The sequence below is a fragment of the Homarus americanus genome, unplaced genomic scaffold, assembly GCF_018991925.1.
Source record: "Homarus americanus isolate GMGI-L3 unplaced genomic scaffold, GMGI_Hamer_2.0 scaffold5831, whole genome shotgun sequence".
NCBI lineage: Eukaryota > Metazoa > Arthropoda > Malacostraca > Decapoda > Nephropidae > Homarus > Homarus americanus.
Genome location: NW_024719604.1, coordinates 636,573 through 655,385, shown reverse-complemented (window position 1 = coordinate 655,385; position 18,813 = coordinate 636,573). Strand labels below are relative to the sequence as shown.

The 18,813-nt window shown below is 44.8% G+C and overlaps 1 protein-coding gene across 1 annotated transcript in view; it reads right to left on the bottom strand.

The window, feature by feature from the left end:
* LOC121860111 overlaps positions 1 to 18,414 on the bottom strand; it is a 63,639-nt gene extending 45,225 nt beyond the window's left edge. Inside the window, exon 1 of the mRNA XM_042357139.1 lies at positions 18,313 to 18,414. The gene's annotated coding sequence lies outside the window, so the exon portion shown is untranslated. The remainder of the gene's footprint in view (positions 1 to 18,312) is intronic.
* Positions 18,415 to 18,813: the final 399 nt, after the last annotated feature.

Below are 18,813 nucleotides of genomic sequence, written 5' to 3'. Positions count from 1 at the left end.
ATCAAAAATCCTGATGTCGAAGAAAGCTCGCTGTCCCCGCGTCCAGAACCCTCGAGCACTGACGTCCACACGGGCTTCGTTAGATGTGTTTGAAGTCCTGTGTTGGAAGATCTCGCCATCCAGTGGAAGGAGGGTCGGTTCTACCATGACGTCCCGACAGATTTCCTTCAACATGTTTGCTGTGAGATCCCTTACCTCGTCATGCCTCATGCATATGAAGCCCCCCTTCTTGCAAACCATGGCGTGATCGCCATCATAGGAATAGCCACACACGCATTGGGAGGGCAAACCTTCTACTGGCCAACCGTACCTTAGAGCAATGGCATCTGTAAATTCTTGTTTGTTAAGGCTGAAACCATTTGCCCTTATCGGTAACGTAGTTAGCCAGTTCGAGGCGCCCACCTCCTGCGCTATAGCTACTTTTTTTGTCAAATTTTCTGGAACCAGCAGCAATAGTTGCTGCAACATGTCATTTTGGCAGTTCTGCCGATCTGTTGTAATGGACCTACGGATCTTATTAACTTCGCTGGTGTCCACTTCCCCTACTACTACTACTACTACTACTACTACTACTACTACTACTACTACTACTACTACTACCACCATCCACCACCATCATCATTATCATCATCACCAATATATCTTCTCATCACCACCTTCACCACTACCACCACCACCATTACCACCACTGCCACCATTTACCATCACGACTATCACCAATACCACCACTACCATCACCAACCACCACCACCACCACATATCAACTTGGTAGCTCGCTCGGTCAGGTCCTCTATGACTCTTGATAGACCGGCCTTCTGCTCCCGCCCAGAATTCTCTTCCTCATTACCAAAGTTTGTGAGTTTGTGTTTAATCGCTACAAGATGAGTCCATTTTTTTAACCTGAGGCGAACAGCGTGTGGTGTGTGTGTGTTGTGTGTTTTGTTTGTGTGTGTGTGTGTGTGTGTGTGTGTGTGTGTGTGTGTGTGTGTGTGTGTGTGTGTGTGTGTGTGTGTGTGTGTGTGTGTTCCTGTAGTCTGTATCTAACCTTGTCGCTACCTGTGCTTATACAGGTACAGTACGTGTTGATTGTATCTGTATTTCAGGTCTATACTTGTGCTGGACTTGTATTCTGTATGTATTTCAGAATGAACTTAATATTTCCTGTATTATGTATTTCTCAACAATACTGTATACTGCAGTGTGTGTGTGTGTGTGTGTGTGTGTGTGTGTGTGTGTGTGTGTGTGTGTGTGTGTGTGTGTGTGTGTGTGTGTGGGCTGGGGTGGTGTGATGCGTCTAGTGTGGCAGCATTATGTTAGTGTTAAGGTGCAGGCATTGCTTGCTTCCTCTCGCTGTCAGCTACCGACGCTGGCTAGCCCTCGTGGTGAACAGGAAAGCAACTTGCGTAAGTCTTCCTCTGCCAGTACACAGCCTCTTCACCACCAAGACTCCTGCTGCGCCTCCTCGTGGCAACATACGGTAACTGGGTGCCTCGTGGGTCCAGGCTAGACCAGCAGGAGATCTCGGAGCAGCAGTGGGCCCCAGAGGGACGGCGCATAGGCCCACTGGCATGTGGACATGTCCTGGTGCCTACGAACCACTGCCCCACTGCCTTGCGAATTAACCTTGGTAGGTATAAAGCTACAGCAGTAAACCCCGAATGAAAAATCTGCGGTGCAGCCCCGTATCAGGATCCAGTAAGACCCCAAAGGCGGTATAGGCAGAATAGGTGACCAACAAGGGAACCCAACGACTACACGAAGGCAATGCCTGATGGACAGGCTAATAAGCCGAAACCCAACAAACTGGGCAATCGGCAGTCCATTGCAACTCTCCCTCTCCCCAGTCGTTGCAACACTTGCACCACTGGATCAGGAAAAGGAGAGCCAAGATGTGTGGTTGACCTGCGCTCCTCCCTCACCACATAAATCAACTCACGCGCAGCCATCATCCACCTCACCATCATCAAAACCCCTATACCCCCAAAAGTCCTATGGCGACGGACGAGTGGCGACGGGGACAGAGATGACTGCCGGGAGTCTCTATAAAACTCTGCACATGGGCGGCACAGATAAGACGGTCGTTTATACACTGGGATCTAGGCAGCAGAGCAATCCGATCTTGTATGTGCAACTGAGCAGCCCTTTCGAGGAGCCACTCGAAAAGGTGCCCTAAACATAGCCTGTCTAAAGAACCAACCTGACTGAGCAACCGCACCCAGTAAGGTCATCCTTATGCGGTCAAAAACACAACCATAACCACAGAACAAAACAAAAACAAACTTTGCAACCTCTTATGGTTGCTGAATGGAATGTCAGGACCCTTCTGGATACTGGAACAAATGAGCCTTCTGAAAGAAGAACTGCCCTTGTGGCAAAAGAGCTGGCGAGGTATAACATCGACATAGCAGCCATTAGTGAATCATGGCTCCCAGACAAGGGTCAACTCACAGAACGGGGGTCTGACTATACCCTGTTCTGGAAGGGTAAGCCTGCTGCGGAGAGAAACCACATTTATGGAGTTGGCTTTGCCATCCGCCAATGCATCCTACATAGGCTAACTGTAAATGCCTGTTGGGATTAACGAACCCCTCATGACGCTGAAAGTCCACTAAATTACTCACGCCATGCCTTCTTCATCAATGTATACGCCCCAATACAACACTGGATGCAGAGGATGACATCAAGGAGGCCTTTTATGCCGACCTCTGTAGTGCTAACCTCTATCCCTAGAGAAGATAATGTTGTGCTCCTGGTGACTTCAATGCCAGAGTTGGCAGAGATGCTGACATTTAGCAGGGAATCATAAAGAGAAATGGACTAGGCAAGTGTAATCCCAACGGCCTACTCCTCCTCAGCAAGTGTGCTGCACACAACCTCACTATCACCAATACCTTGTTTAGGCAGAGAAAGAGATCGCCGAGATGTCCGCACCACCCAAGCCATGCATGGCTCAGACCACTGTGACACTGATCACTGGCTCGTCAGTGCCAATCTCTCATTTCACGTCGCCCCAAAACGGCGAAGGCAGCAAGCCTCCAGAAGAGGTTTTAACACTAAGCGTCTAAAAGACCCGGCAGTAGCACATGCTTTCAGAGAGCAGCTCGAACATGGGCTGATAGACAACCCAACAGCAAACAACCCAAATCCCAGTGACGGAAGGAATATTCTCGACACTGTCATGAACAAAACCTGCAGAGACCCTCGGCCAGATCGAAAGAATACACCAGGACTGGTTTTGATGAAAATGACCCGGAAATCAATGTACTCGTCGATGATAAACGTGCTGCTTTAACTGACTGGCCGAACAACCCTCAAGTCGGACCAAAGCCGATACCTTCGGCAAGAAGACACCGGAGGCCCAGCGTGAACTTAGCAGTCTAAAAACGACTGGCTTAAAAATAAAGCATGTGAAACACAAAGACTTGTAGATCAGCACAAGATGCGCGAATTTTTCAATTCCACTAAAACATTTCATGGGCCAATCACTCATGGCGCAGCCCCCCTCTGCTCATCTGACGGTATCTCCCTAATTTAAGACGATGAAGGCCTCCTTCAGCACTGGAAAGAGCACTACTATTCACTGCTAAACACCAATGTGAATGTCCTGACACCAGCATCCAGAGATGACCCACCTCAGCTATCCCCATCCCTGGATGAGGTAGCTATGCCATCAAACATATGAAAAATAACAAAGCCTCAGGGCCTGATGGAATCCCAGCCGAGGTTTATAAAGCAGGAGGAACCTCTACTTACCTGTCTCCACTCTCTCCTGGAGAATATATGGGAAAAGGAGGAAATCCCCCAAGCTCTTAAAGACGCCTCCATCGTCAATATTTATAAGAACAAGGGAGACCGGTCAGCGTTTGGTCATGTAAAGTAACAAACCCGACCTGGAGTTAACGAGTCTTAATTTTTGCGGCGTGACGAATATTGTAGCATTTTCCGTTCACTCTCATTCAATGCTTGATAATACTAGCAACAGGATGAGTCTCGCACTATTATTCACTTCATGCAGAACAGACGGAGGAGGAGGGTGGGACTACGATGTTGGGCACCCACATAACTAGATTCCCGGCAGCTGATAGGGGATGAGTTTCGAAATGACTTTAACTTCGTTTTGAATGGGGAGAAAGAGGATATTTTCACGTTGATGGGAAGGTGTGTAAATCAGTGCCGCCATCAGCTGACAGGTGACTCTTTTTCGCAATGATTTTAACTTCATTTCAGGTGAGAGGGAAAGGGTGAGGAAAGGGTGTTCTTGGTGTTGATGGGAATGGGAAGGTCTGGATGTCCTTGCCCAGTACCAGTAGGGGGCGTGAGTTTTAGAACGATTTCAAACTCATTAGTAAGAGTAAGCAAAACGTTTGTGAAGAGTTTGTAAATAAGTAAATTAATGTCAAAATACACCATAACACGAGCAGCGTTGTAAAGGCGTAAACCCAGTACCTTCAAAAAGTTAAACCATCGTCCATAAAGTGTTAAACCATCTTCGTTATTGTCAACAAAAGGTTAAACCATCAACATCAAAAAGTTAAACCATCGTCCATAAAGTGTTAAACCATCTTCGTTATTGTCAACAAAAGGTTAAACCATCATCATCAAAAAGTTAAACCATCGTCCATAAAGTGTTAAACCATCTTCGTTATTGTCAACAAAAGGTTAAACCATCAACATCAAAAAGTTAAACCATCGTCCATAAAGTGTTAAACCATCTTCGTTATTGTCAACAAAAGGTTAAACCATCAACATCAAAAAGTTAAACCATCGTCCTCTCAGTATGTTAAGCCATCGTCGTCCGAGTTTACCCACCGTCCTCAATAGGTTAAACCAACGTCTCCAAAACAGTAATCCATCGTCTTCAAACGTTTAAACCCTTGCCGTCAAAATATTAAACCATCGTCCTAAAAAGTTTAAGCTAACGTCCTCAATATTTTAAGCCATTGTCGTTAAAATATTAAACCATCATCATAAAACTTTAAACCATCGTCCTCAAAATATAAAACCACCGTCCTCCAAAAATTAAACCACCGTCAAAAATGTTAAACCCAAACTTAATTATCTTCAGAAAGTTAGACCAACGTAGTCAAATGGTGAGCGTGGTTTAATATAGGCCGGGTAGACCAGACAGGTAAAGTATATTACAGGTAACAGGAAACTATCAGACAGATTAAAAATGTTCAGGTATCATAAGATCACAGAATGGGGTAGAAACTGCATGGTATTGGTCAGTCCGTTTTTAACCCCCTATTGCTCATAAGCATCCAACCTGTGTTTGAAGCGATCCAGCATATTCGAGTTAAAGATGATATTTGGTAACTTGTTCCACTCATCCACTACTCTATTTCCAAACCAGTGTTTACCTATTTCACATCTTTGTTACCGTCACACGCAGACAGTAATTCGCAATGGTCTTATTATCATCATTATTATCATTATTATTATTATTATTATTATTATTATTATTATTATTATTTGTTATTGGTAACTGAACTCTCACCATTCCGGACCTAACTGAATGTGTTTTGACAGGTGTTGGATAACTTGAAAAATAATCACAAACAACAACAACAATAATAATAATAATAATAATAATAATAATAATAATAAAACAAATTACCTTAAGTGGTTCTGTTAAGCGTGAATAGTTACCATGATTTTTTTAGGGGAGTTTTAGTCATCTGCTTACATAACACTAATCAGTAAGTTAAGCGAGGGATCAAGTGGTAGTACATTAAACGACTCTGTAATCACGCACGACATCTTAATCTGCCCATTGTCTCTCCAATCATCATTCGAAGACCAACACGCTCGTAGATTTCAGTAATAAGCAACTCTGTGCTGCCAACAACATAAGCGATAATCAGATGTTACTCCGCGTGTATGTGGAGCATTTGCGAGACCTGTGTAAGCACCTGTCATAAGCTTACAGGTGTTTCAGGGACACTTGTTTATTGAGGTGACACGTATGGCAGAGCGAGTTGTTAAGCCAGTGTGGGGTGAACTAAAACACACACACACACACACACACACACTGTTGTTCATTTAATTTTAATATTTTAATGTACAGTGTGTTGGCTTTTGAGACTGCATATTCATTGTGCTAATTCACTGTACTCGGGGGGTCAAGACATAGTACTCAAGGGGTTAAATCATCGTACTCAAGGGGTTAAGTAATCTTACAAAAATCAAATTCTTACTGATCTAAGTCACTGAACTCAAAGGGTTAAAACATCGTACTCAAAGGGTTAATATCTTACTGAAGGGGTTAACATCGTACTCAAGGGGTTAACAGCACCTAACACTCAGGACAATTAACTAACATAACGTGTAGTGAGACAAATGTTAATATCTTACTGAAGGGGTTAACATCGTACTCAAGGGGTTAACAGCACCTAACACTCAGGACAATTAACTAACATAACGTGTAGTAAGGCAAGGGTTAATATCACTCCTCGTTCATATCAGCTGAGGCGGGTTACGTCAGATCTTGCGGAGGAGAATTATTATTAAGTCGTATCTTTGTGTTAATTACGCTGGTCGACGTCTGCCTAATATCCTGTTGATAAAGGCGCAAGTAATCAATTTATCGGCGCTCGTCAGGAATTTAATAACGAGGTAATTAGTATCAAGAGATTTCTAAATTAACTTTTGTAATTAGTTGGTGGTATAATAACGCCTGGAAGATATCCATTAAGGTATGGCATAAATATGGCGTCGTAATTATACCGAGACTTGACCAAAAGTGGGGGCTTGACAGTGCAGTATTTGGTGACTTTATCTGGTTATCTATACAAAAAGATCACCTGACCTGACCTAACCTCTCTACAGTTTATTTCACCTTAAGAATAATTAACCACGCTAACCTAACGCTAATGCTAACCTAATCTAAGGCTATCCTAACTAATCTATCGCTAACATAACCTAACCTATCGCTAACATAACCTAACCTATCGTTAACCAAACATTACCTATCGCTAACCTAATCTGCAGGTGATACCAAGAATCTCAAAGGTTCGTAGGTTAATTTCCCCTCCGTACCATACCCTTCTTCCCCTACCTCCCCTTCTCCTCTCCTCTCAGTAGCTAGAGTAAGCAATCCCCAACATCAAGGGAGCGTGGTAGGAATTTCAGCGAGTCTCCACAGTAACCAGAGGTGATTTATCTACCGGAGTCAGAGAGTGATAATCAACAAGTGGTTCTCCGAGGGGCCCTGGACTTAAGACTCTAATTGAGGATATTTAATTAATTCTTCTTTATTATCTTTTCTTATTATTATTTCCGTCTCTTTCTCATGCACTTCAAAACCACTTCTGCGTCTCTTACTTTTCTTTTTAATTGACATGTCTTCTACTTTCCTCAATACAAACTTGTGACAATGTGTGTGTAAAATTTCGATACTCTCGCTCTCTCTGTTTCACACACACACACACACACACACACACACACACACACACACACACACACACACACACACACACACACACACACTATAGGTCGAGGATGAGCTAGAAGTTATTATTATTATTATTATTATTATTATTATTATTATTATTATTATTATTATTATTATTATTATTATTATTATTATTACTATTATCCATAAAACAGTAACAAGATAATTGACCATTGTTATTATTTGTGTTCTTTCAGGGGAAGAAATACGAGACTAAATCTGTAATTTTTATTTTTTTTGCAATAAGATTTGACAGAAATTCTCTTTATCGCCGTAACATTGTTTTTGTCCTTTTGTTTTTATAAAGAATGTATGTAAATAAATACCCAAGTTCATATTATTACAGATAAAAATCCCTAGTTTATTACAGAGAAAAAATCCCTAGAATCCTAGATCTTCAATAAAAGAACAAACAAATTCCCGGAAAAAAAGTAAATTAAAAAAAAAATAATAAAATATTAAAAATCCAAGGTTTTTGGTATTACACGAAAAATCCCGCCCCGGGTCATTATAAAGAATGTTTGTATTTTTACAGTAAGTTACATAAAAACCCTGACTTGTGTAATGATATATTTTATTTTTTAAATGAACAAAAAAATCACTCCCTTCAATAGATCCCTGGTTATAATAGACTTGTTTTCCAGGAGTTTTCCAAAAAGTTTCTAAAATATTTCTGTTATTATTGAGAAAAAATAATATTTCACTTTTTTGAAGCTAATAATTGCAAGGATTTATTATTTTAATTATTAGACTAAGTTAGAAAAGCATATTTTAAATTATCCAACCCCCTCACACACACACACACTGAAGGGTTAAGATACTTCGTTTTGGAAAGCATTGAAAACAACATTAAACTCTAACAGGTGAGAGTGGTGGCCAAGTTAACCTTCACACCACCAGTAGGCTCCGGGCAACCGCCCTGGGCCCAACAACCAGGCTGTGAGGCGTTAGTCCGTCCACGATGGGGAGCCTGGGAACAGTGGAGGATGTGATCTCTGTATTCCACCACTACACCACACGTTAGGGAGTGAGGTCTAATGACACCACACCAGGTCCCGTGACACTATGACGCCACGTAATGAATGAGTTAATTACTACTTCAAGTGAGGTCCCTCATAACACCATCTGTGAAAAAGTTACTACACTACGAGTTTGGTGATAACACCTCAACACAACTTGGCCAACGTGACCTCACACAGCTGGGCAAGACCCCAGTCTCTGACATCCGCTGTAAACAATAAATCTGTGTGTTCACTTTATGTTCCTTTTCACTTTCTCTAATGAAAACCTTTGGTAAGCGACCCCCCACCATATTTAATGCATGTAATAAGTAATTTTTGCCCACTATATATTTTCAGCCTTTGTTGTTGTTATTATAATATCATTACTGCCCTTCCCGAGTAAAGTCTTTAAGCGCGTAGCCAGGTTATTAATACACTATTACAGACACAATTAAAAATTATGAGGGATACAACTCTGTGTAGTTCAGACTTTTGGTTGCTGAACATTTTCAATAAATAATTAATTATTATTAGTCACACACACACACACACACACACACACACACACACACACACACACACACACACACACACACACACACAGTATTACGGTACGTGTGTAATTAATAGGGAAAGCTGCCGTGTAACAAGCGTTTCCTTCCTCGAAATTTTTGGTGAATACGTGAGAAGGAAGTGACTGCTAGGGGCCAGATAGTGCTATGCCGTGTAGGTCGTGATGGTCGGTGGTCCTGTGGTATGGTCGTGGGTTTATGGTGCTTATGGAGGAGGGAAGATGGGAGAGGTAGGACTCCTGTGTTAAGGAATTCATATTGCAAAAACGGGGAAAATATTTTTGATTGTTGTTGGTTTAAAATGAACAGGTGGTGGTGGTTATGTTGGTAGGGGACGATGGTGGTAGTGGTGGTGGTAGGGACAAAGGTGGGTGGTTATATTGACAGTGATGAGGATGATGATGATAATAATTGTAATAAGAGACGATTGTGGTAATAATTTTGGAGGAACCACTACCCTCCCGACACGGAAAAAACACCACCACCACAACAACAACAACTACCACCATCACCAGTCCTACCATCTCCTTAACTCTTCCGGTAATAACCTTCCAGGAATCTCTTAAACCAAAAAATACGTAAACAAAGAAACAAGAATACAAACCTGACCAATCATCGGACAGATTGGGTATGACCTTTGACCTTCGTTCTATTGACCCACAAAGCTCACGACCTATTCTAACCCTAAGGTGACCTATTTTGATTTTTTTTCCTCGAGATCAAATCCAAATTGTGAAAGAGAGAGAGTAATCAGAACAAAGACACGAACTTATATATAGTTTAGTTGTGCAAATTTTGTACTATGTAATAAGACAATTAATCAATCAATTACCAATCAATCATCAATCAATCAATCAACCCGACAAGTCAACAACCCCCCCCCAGCCCAAACAACACACACTATTATCAAAACAACAACAACAACAAGAATTGTTCTCCATCATCAATATTGTCCTTACGTCACTCCGCTACAAGGTTCAAACTCCTGAATAATCCAGTGCGATTTTCGGCTTACGTCTCACAACAAGAAGGGTCACTATTACCTCCAGGGGTCGTGAGAAGTGGGTAGAGATTGATGGAGTGTCCCAAGTTGATAAAAAATATGACTCTTCAAGGGTCCATCAATTTCCTACTTCGAGTCACGTATAGCTTCAGGAGGCAAATTTGGGGAGAGTTGATGGTGGGGGTGTGACAGTTGATGGTGGGGGTGTGTGAGTTGATGGTGGAGGTGTGTGAATTGATGGTGGGGGTGTGTGTGAGTTGATGGTGGGGGTGTGAGTTGATGGTGGGGTGTGTGAGTTGATGGTGGGGGTGTGTGAGTTGATGGTGGGGGTGTGAGAGTTGATGGTGGGGGTGTGGAGTTGATGGTGGGGGTGTGAGTTGATGGTGGGGGGGTGTGTGAGTTGATGGTGGGGGTGAGAGTTGATGGTGGGGGTGTGAGAGTTGATGGTGGGGTGTGAGAGAGTTGATGGTGGGGGTGTGAGTTGATGGTCGGGGTGTGTGAGTTGATGGTGGGGGGTGTGAGTTGATGGTGGGGTGTGAGAGTTGATGGTGGGGGGTGTGAGAGTTGATGGTGGGGGTGTGGGTGGATGGTGGGGGTGTGAGAGTTGATGGTGGGGGTGTGAGTTGATGTGTGGGGGTGTGAGAGTTGATGGTGGGGTAGTGAGTTGATGGTGGGGGGGTGGAGGTGATGGTGGGGGTGTGAGAGTTGATGGTGGGGGTGTGAGAGTTGATGGTGGGGGTGTGAGAGTTGATGGTGGGGGTGTGAGAGTTGATGGTGGGGGTGTGAGAGTTGATGGTGGGGGTGTGAGAGTTGATGGTGGGGGTGTGAGAGTTGATGGTGGTGTGAGAGTTGATGGTGGGGGTGTGTGAGTTGATGGTGGTGGTGAGAGTTGATGGTGGGGGTGAGAGTTGATGGTGGGGGGTGAGAGTTGATGGTGGGGGTGAGAGTTGGGTGTGTGAGTTGATGGTGGGGGTGTGAGAGTTGATTGTGGGGGTGTGTGAGATGATGGTGGGGTGTGAGTTGATGGTGGGTGTGTGAGATGATGGTGGGGGTGTGTGAGTTGATGGTGGGGGTGTGAGAGTTGATGGTGGGGGTGTGAGAGTTGGATGGTGGGGGTGTGAGTTGATGGTCGGGGGTGTGTGAGTTGATGGTGGGGGGTGTGTGAGTTGATGGTGGGGTGTGAGTTGATGGTGGGGGTGTGAGAGTTGATGGTGGGGGTGTGAGAGTTGATGGTGGGGGTGTGTGAGTTGATGGTGGGGGGTGTGAGTTGATGGTGGGGGTGGGAGAATTGATGGTAGGGGTGTGAGTTGATGGTCGGGTGTGTGAGTTGATGGTGGGGTGTGAGTTGATGGTGGGGGTGTGTGAGTTGATGGTGGGGGGTGTGAGTTGATGGTGGGGGTGTGAGAGTTGATGGTGGGGGTGTGAGAGTTGATGGTGGGGGTGTGAGTTGATGGTCGGGGGTGTGTGAGTTGATGGTGGGGGTGTGAGTTGATGGTGGGGGTGTGAGAGTTGATGGTAGGGGTGTGAGTTGATGGTCGGGGTGTGTGAGTTGATGGTGGGGGTGTGTGTGAGTTGATGGTGGGGGTGTGAGTTGATGGTGGGGTGTGTGAGTTGATGGTGGGGGTGTGAGAGTTGATGGTGGGGGTGTGAGAGTTGATGGTGGGGGGTGATGATGGTCGGGGGTGTGTGGAGTTGATGGTGGGGGTGTGTGAGTTGATGGTGGGGGGTGTGTGATTGATGGTGGTGGATGAGAGTGATGGTGGGGGGTGAGAGTTGATGGTGGGGGTGAGAGTTGATGGTGGGGGTGAGAGTTGATGGTGGGGGGTGTGAGTGATGGTGGGGGTGTGAGAGTTGATGGTGGGGTGAGAGTTGTGGGGGTGTGTATTGATGGTGGGGGTGTGAGAGTTGATGGTGGGGGTGTGAGAGTTGATGGGTGTGAGAGTTGATGGTGGTGGTGTGAGAGTTGATGGGGTGAGAGTTGATGGTGGGGTGTGAGTTGGTGGTGGGGGTGTGAGAGTTGATGGTGGGGGTGAGAGTTGATGGTGGGGGTGTGAGAGTTGATGGTGGGGGTGTGAGTTGATGGCCAACTTCTAGTATTAGGAGTCAGTATTTTACAAAGTGCTAAAGACTAATCTATATATATAAAACAAAGAAGAATATGTCTGTGTGTGTTTGTGTGTGTGTCCGCAGGAGAATCTCGGAACTACTTACCCATCTGTAGTGATGATGGATGGTGTTATATGTAGTGATGATGGATGGTGTTATATGTAGTGATGATGGATGGTGTTATATGTAGTGATGATGGATGGTGTTATATGTAGTGATGATGGATGATATTATATATAGTGATGATGGATGTTATATGTAGTGATGATGGATGGTGTTATATGTAGTGATGATTAGACAAAAAATAATAACAGTTTAATGCTAAAAATATACTTTGCTGTACCGTTGTAGTGGAACTTACATACACCGTTAATGAACTATTGATGGAAGAAGTTTGGGGACTGAACAGTGAGACAATGTGGAGCTCCCGGAGGGTGGCGTCCTACCGTGGCCTAGCGAATGAGCCGCCGACCAAACTTGGCATGGCTAAAGTGGTCATGTGGAGATCTCAAAAACTCCAACCAACCCGATCCGACACACCCAACCCGACCCGACCCGTTGCAATACACAGAGGTTGAAAAGTCGTATCACATCCCACGTATTATAGATAATTTTATCCTTATATATACTACTACACGTTCACTACAACACCCGTACTACACGTTCACTACAACACCCGTACTATACGTTCATTACAACACCAGTACTACACGGTCACTACAACACCCATACTACACGTTAATTACAACACCATTGACCCCAGGTCGCCTCTCAACCTAGCTCACAATGAGAATCCAGTGTGCAACATCAAAAAGGATCGGCAAAACTCTTAGAAAATGCAGCCTCATAGTCTGGGATAAATGCCTCAAGGCATCATTCCTTTGGAGAAGTGTTCAGACACTCACCCTATCCACAAACATGAGAGTACATCTACAAGGAGATCAGATGCTGGACGGTTTGCAAACCTTCACTACAGATTGGGAAGAACTTTTCCTGTTGATTCAGAAGGACAAATAATCATTCTCAAGGATGTATGTTGTAAAGTCCTCAACTGAGCTCACTAACATGGTCTACCCAAACATTATCCACCACTACAAGGATCACAAGTGGCTCCGTGAACGCGCAATTCTGGCACCAAAGAATGAAACAGTGGCTGAAATCAACGTGATTCTACTCAGACAGCTTCCAGGCAGTGAGACTCATTCAAATCTGTTGATACAGTAATCGACCAGGACCAAGCAGTCCAGTACCCTACAGAATTCCTTAATTCTTTGGAGCCCGCTGGAATGCCTCCTTCCACCTCACTCTCAAGATTGCAACTCCTATAATGCTCTTAAGAATCTTGAACCACCAATCCTCTGCAATGGCACAAGACTGGTGGTGAAGAACATGATGCCACATGTACTGAAGCTACAATACACAGGAAAAGCTAAAGGAGAGGACGTTTTTATACCAAGGATACCTCTCATCACCACTGACCTGCCATTTGAGTTCAAGCGACTTCAGTTCCCGGTTAAAGTGAGCTTGCCATGACCATCTACAAAAAGCCAGGACAGTCCCAAAGATGGTTGGCCTAAACCTGGTGTTTCCTTGCTTCTCTCATGGACAGTTCTATGTTGATGCTCCAAAGTGGAACTGGCAAAATCTGTACATACTTGCTGCTAATGGCAAAACCAAAAATGGTCTACCTAATGCACTACAGTGAGACAATGTGGAGCCTCCCGGAGGGTGGCGTCCTACCGTGGCCTAGCGAAAGAGTGCGATCCCCTAGTAACTAATATAAACAGATGTTATAAAGGGGACATTAATATTGTGTTAGACAGACAAACAGACGCACAGACAGACAGACAGACATAAATCCGTATCACCCCATTTTTTTAATTTATAAAGATCAAAAAATATAAATAAAATGTTGACCAATTTCTCTCTTGTATTAATTATTTTTAATCATCAAAGTAGGAAAAGTTTATAATACCTACAAGAGGAAGTTATATAAAAATACTACAACAAAAGGATTTTATCAGTATTTTTATTAGTATTTTTTCTTCAGGCTTAAGTCACCTTCAACAAGCGTGTTTTTAATTTAAATGTCTCAATAACTACACACGCCCCTGCACCCTCCAACACACCTACACACGCCCCTGCACCCCTCCAACACACCTCCACACGCCCCGCACCCTCCAACACACCTACACACGCCCCTGCACCTCCAACACACACCTACACACGCCCTGCACCCCTCCAACACACCCCACACGCCCCTGCACCCTCCAACACACCCACACCGCCCCTGCACCCCTCCAACACACCTACACACGCCCCGCACCCTCCACACCCACACACGCCCTGCACCCCCTCCAACACACCTACACACGCCCTGCACCCTCCAACACACACCTACACACGCCCTGCACCCTCCAACACACCTACACACGCCCCTGCACCCTCCAACACACCCACACACGCCCCTGCACCCTCCCAACACACCTACACACGCCCTGCACCCTCCCAACACACTCTACACACGCCCCTGCACCTCCTCCAACACACCTACACACGCCCTGCACCTCCAACACACCCACACACGCCTCTGCACCCCCTCCAACACACCCCACACTGCCCTGCACCCCTCCAACACACCCACACACGCCCTGCACCTCCAACACACCTACACACGCCCCTGCACTCCTCCAACACACCTACACACACGCCCTGCACCCTCCAACACACCTACACACGCCCTGCACCCCTCCAACACACCTACACACGCCCTGCAATTCTCCAACACACCCACACACGCCCTGCACTCCTCCAACACACCCAAGCACACGCCCCTGCACCCCTCCAACACACCTACACACGCCCCTGCACCCTCCAACACACCTACACACGCCCCTGCACCCTCCAACACACATACACACGCCCTGCACCCCTCCAACACACCCACACACGGCCCCTGCACCCCTCCAACACACCCACACACGCCCCGCACCCTCCAACACACCCACACACGCCCTGCACCCTCCAACACACCCACACGCCCTGCACCCCTCCAACACACCCACACACGCCCCGCACCACCTAAACACACCCACACACGCCCGCACCCTCCAACAACACACCCCACACACGCTCCTGCACCTCCAACACACCCACACACGCCCCTGCACCCCTCCAACACACCTGGCACACACGCCCCTGCACCCTCTACACACGCCCCGCACCCCTCCAACACACCTACACACGCCCCGCACCCCTCCAACACACCTACACACGCCCCGCACCCCTCCAACACACCTACACACGCCCCGCACCCCTCCAACACACCTACACACGCCCCGCACCCCTCCAACACACCTACGCAATGTTGTGTTAAGTGTGTACGAATGTCTGTCCTCAGAGGCCCTCCAATATTTCCACATACTTTCAGATTTTTTTTCCAGTTATTTTCAGAACCGAGTGTTAGTTTTATTTGGGCAACCCTCGGCCGCTGTTATCTGTACGATTTCAATTTCCCTTTCAATTTCAACCCCGATGTTTCAGCCATTTGGAACGTACTAGCCCTGAAAGCTGTGTCGTGGTGTATCGTTCCGCTGAGTAGGTGTGTGGCGTTCTTTTTCCCAGCACTACTTGACGAGACGAAACGAAATTTTTAGGAACATTGATTAACAACTAATGACTCAGAACAGTAATGGCGAGGAAGCTGTTGTTGCTGTTGCTGCTATCTCAACCCGTGAAGAGATTGTTTATACATCATTATTATTAATCTGTGTGTGTGTGTGTGTGTGTGTGTGTGTGTGTGTGTGTGTGTGTGTTCCTTATATGCATATGTGGTAGGGTGGTGCGAGACGCCTACCTAAGGAGATGGTCGTGCACTATTTTCCCCGTCCCTCCACCCTGGCGAAGTCTGTTAACTAATACGTTATAACATCACCTTACTGTCCCTTGAAGACCACTGTTAACGGGACAATTCTGTAGGAATTTACTCACTACCTCCTGACCGTCACTTCTGTCTCATCACCATTTACCACTATCATTCCCTTATTATTCTCCCCAATGCCTTTCTCTCCCTCTGCCCTCCCTCTCGTCTTCCTCCCCCTCCCTTTCACCAGTCTCACCCCACCATCTTCTCACCCTTTCTTATAATCCCCCCCTTCTCCTCCTCCCATCTTCCCTCCCTTCATCTCGCTCCTCTCCCTACCACCTTCCCTCTCTCTTCCCACCCACCTCTCTCCACTCCTCTCTCTCCCACATAAACCAGGGGTGGGTAACAGTCCCTCAGGTGTGTGTTAGAAAGAGACATATTTAAAGGCTCGTTACTGTCGCCCTCACCGCTACATCCTTGACACAAAACTGCAGCACCAGTCACATGTTGCCTCTGACCTGTACCCACACCCCACCTCTCGTCAACTATTCCTACCGTTATGTTAGGTTAGATTTGGGTAGGGTAGGTTAGGTTTGATCTGATTTAGGTTAGGTTTGGTTAGATTAGGTTAGTTTAGGTTAGGTTAGGTTTGGTTAAGTTACAGTAGGTCTGTTTTTTATTTAGGTTAGGTTTGGTTAGTTTATGTTTGGTTAAGTTACAGTAGGTCTGTTTTTTATTTTCGTTAGGTTTACATTGTTAGGTTAGGTAATGTTTGGTTAAGTTTGGATAGGATAGGTTTCGTGGTGAGGTCTGTTTTAGGTTAAGTAAGGTTAAGTTAGATGAGGTCTGCTCTGGTTTGGTTGATTGGTGTAGCCGAATGGATACAACTCTCGCCTCCTGTCCTAAAGGTCTTTACTTCGATCCCAGAGCACCCCTAGTTCACTCGGCTGTGAATGGGTACCTAACATTACAGTTGGGGAAGTGAAGGCTGTCGAGTGCAGTGACGGCCACGCTGCCTCCATGTTGAGTTTTGGTTAGGTTAGGTTAAGGTGGGATAGGTGGGAGGGGAGAGAGGTAGGTGGGAGGGGAGAGAGGTAGGTGGGAGGGGAGAGAGGTAGGTGGGAGGGGAGAGAGGTAGGTGGGAGAGGTAGGTGGGAGGGAGAGAGGTAGGTAGGGGGAGGGGAGAGAGGTAGGTGGGAGGGGAGAGAGAGGTAGGTGGGAGGGGAGAGAGGTAGGTGGGAGGGGAGAGAGGTAGGTGGGAGGGGAGAGAGGTAGGTGGGAGAGGTAGGTTTAGTTTGGTAAGTGAGAAAAATAAACAACTTTGCACATCTGTTCGTGGAAAACCTGTCCTTGTCTGTACGTCTACCGAACCATCATGTATTGTGACGCTCTGTGGTGAGGGCCTAGAGGTGTACTGTACCTTGTGTTTGGCTTGCAATATATACCAGCGTTTCCTATATCTTAGTAGCTTTTAGGAGTTTCTTCATCCAAAACCGAAAGAAAATACCACAGTCACCCTGGGAAAATACAATGTCTCGCCTTAACCCCTTGTGTATGGGTCGCCTCTCAGATGAATAAAAAATCGTCTGGCGTTGGGTAAATAAAATATTCTTAGTGACGTCCCATTAGTTGCTCTTGCTTCGAATATATATATTTTTTTCAATCGGCGTGGAGAATTTTATTTATAATTACATTAAAGTATGTAGAGAAAGTTTTAATAACTAATGAAGATAAAGTTATTATTCATTATCCAAATTAGAAAAACTTTGGTTAGTTTTATGATCCAGTTAATGTGAGACAAATTAGTAATTTTACAATACAAATGAAAGTTTTAAAATCTTTATTATTCAAAAAAATAAAAAATAAATATAGTTACTAAAATCACCATTAGCCAAATAATAATTGCTTTTAATAGTTTTTTTAATTTAATAAGTGAAGCAACTTACGTGAACTTAATATAGTAACAACCATTTTATCCAAAGTTAACTCATTTGATGTTGAATTGGGTAGTTTTGGTTAGATTGAGTTACATTAGATTAGATTAGGTTAGGTTAGGTTAGGTTAGGTTAAGTTAGGTTAGGTTAGGTTAGGTTAGGTTTCGTCTGCTTAGTAGTGACAATTCAGTAATAAAATATATAATTTATCTGAATGGTAATACATATAAGAAATAATAATACTTTTTGTAAAATTAAAATCATCTCATTAACACACACACACGCACACACACTTCTCTCCTTCACTCTCTCACACACACTCACATTCTCACACACACTCAAAACTACACACACACACACACACACTCACTCACTCACCTTTGATGGTAGAGTGTCGTTTATTACAGAGGATGAGGGATGCGACGACCACAGCGACCACGACAAGGGCCACTACCCCGCCTACCAGCAGCAACACCGGCACCGTCTCTGTCAAACACAACAGCGGGTTAGTACACCACACACTCCCTAACACCTGCCTATATATGTATTAAACTGCTGGTTCTATATTTTAATAACACCTAGTTGTATATAACACCTGCATATATATAATAACACCTACATGTATATAATAACACCTAAATATATATAATAACACATTTTATACATAAGAACACCAAGTTAATAATAACCTTTGATAACACTTAATCACTAAATTGTCTTATCTTCAAATAACTTATATTTCTACTTAACATTAACTCTCCCTCCTCGTCACGGTATCAACATCTTAACTTTATAATCAGTGTGAACTTTGCTTGTCCCTGTGCTAACACTTCACTCCTGATTCCAAGTTTAAGATATAATAACAATAAGAGATAACAG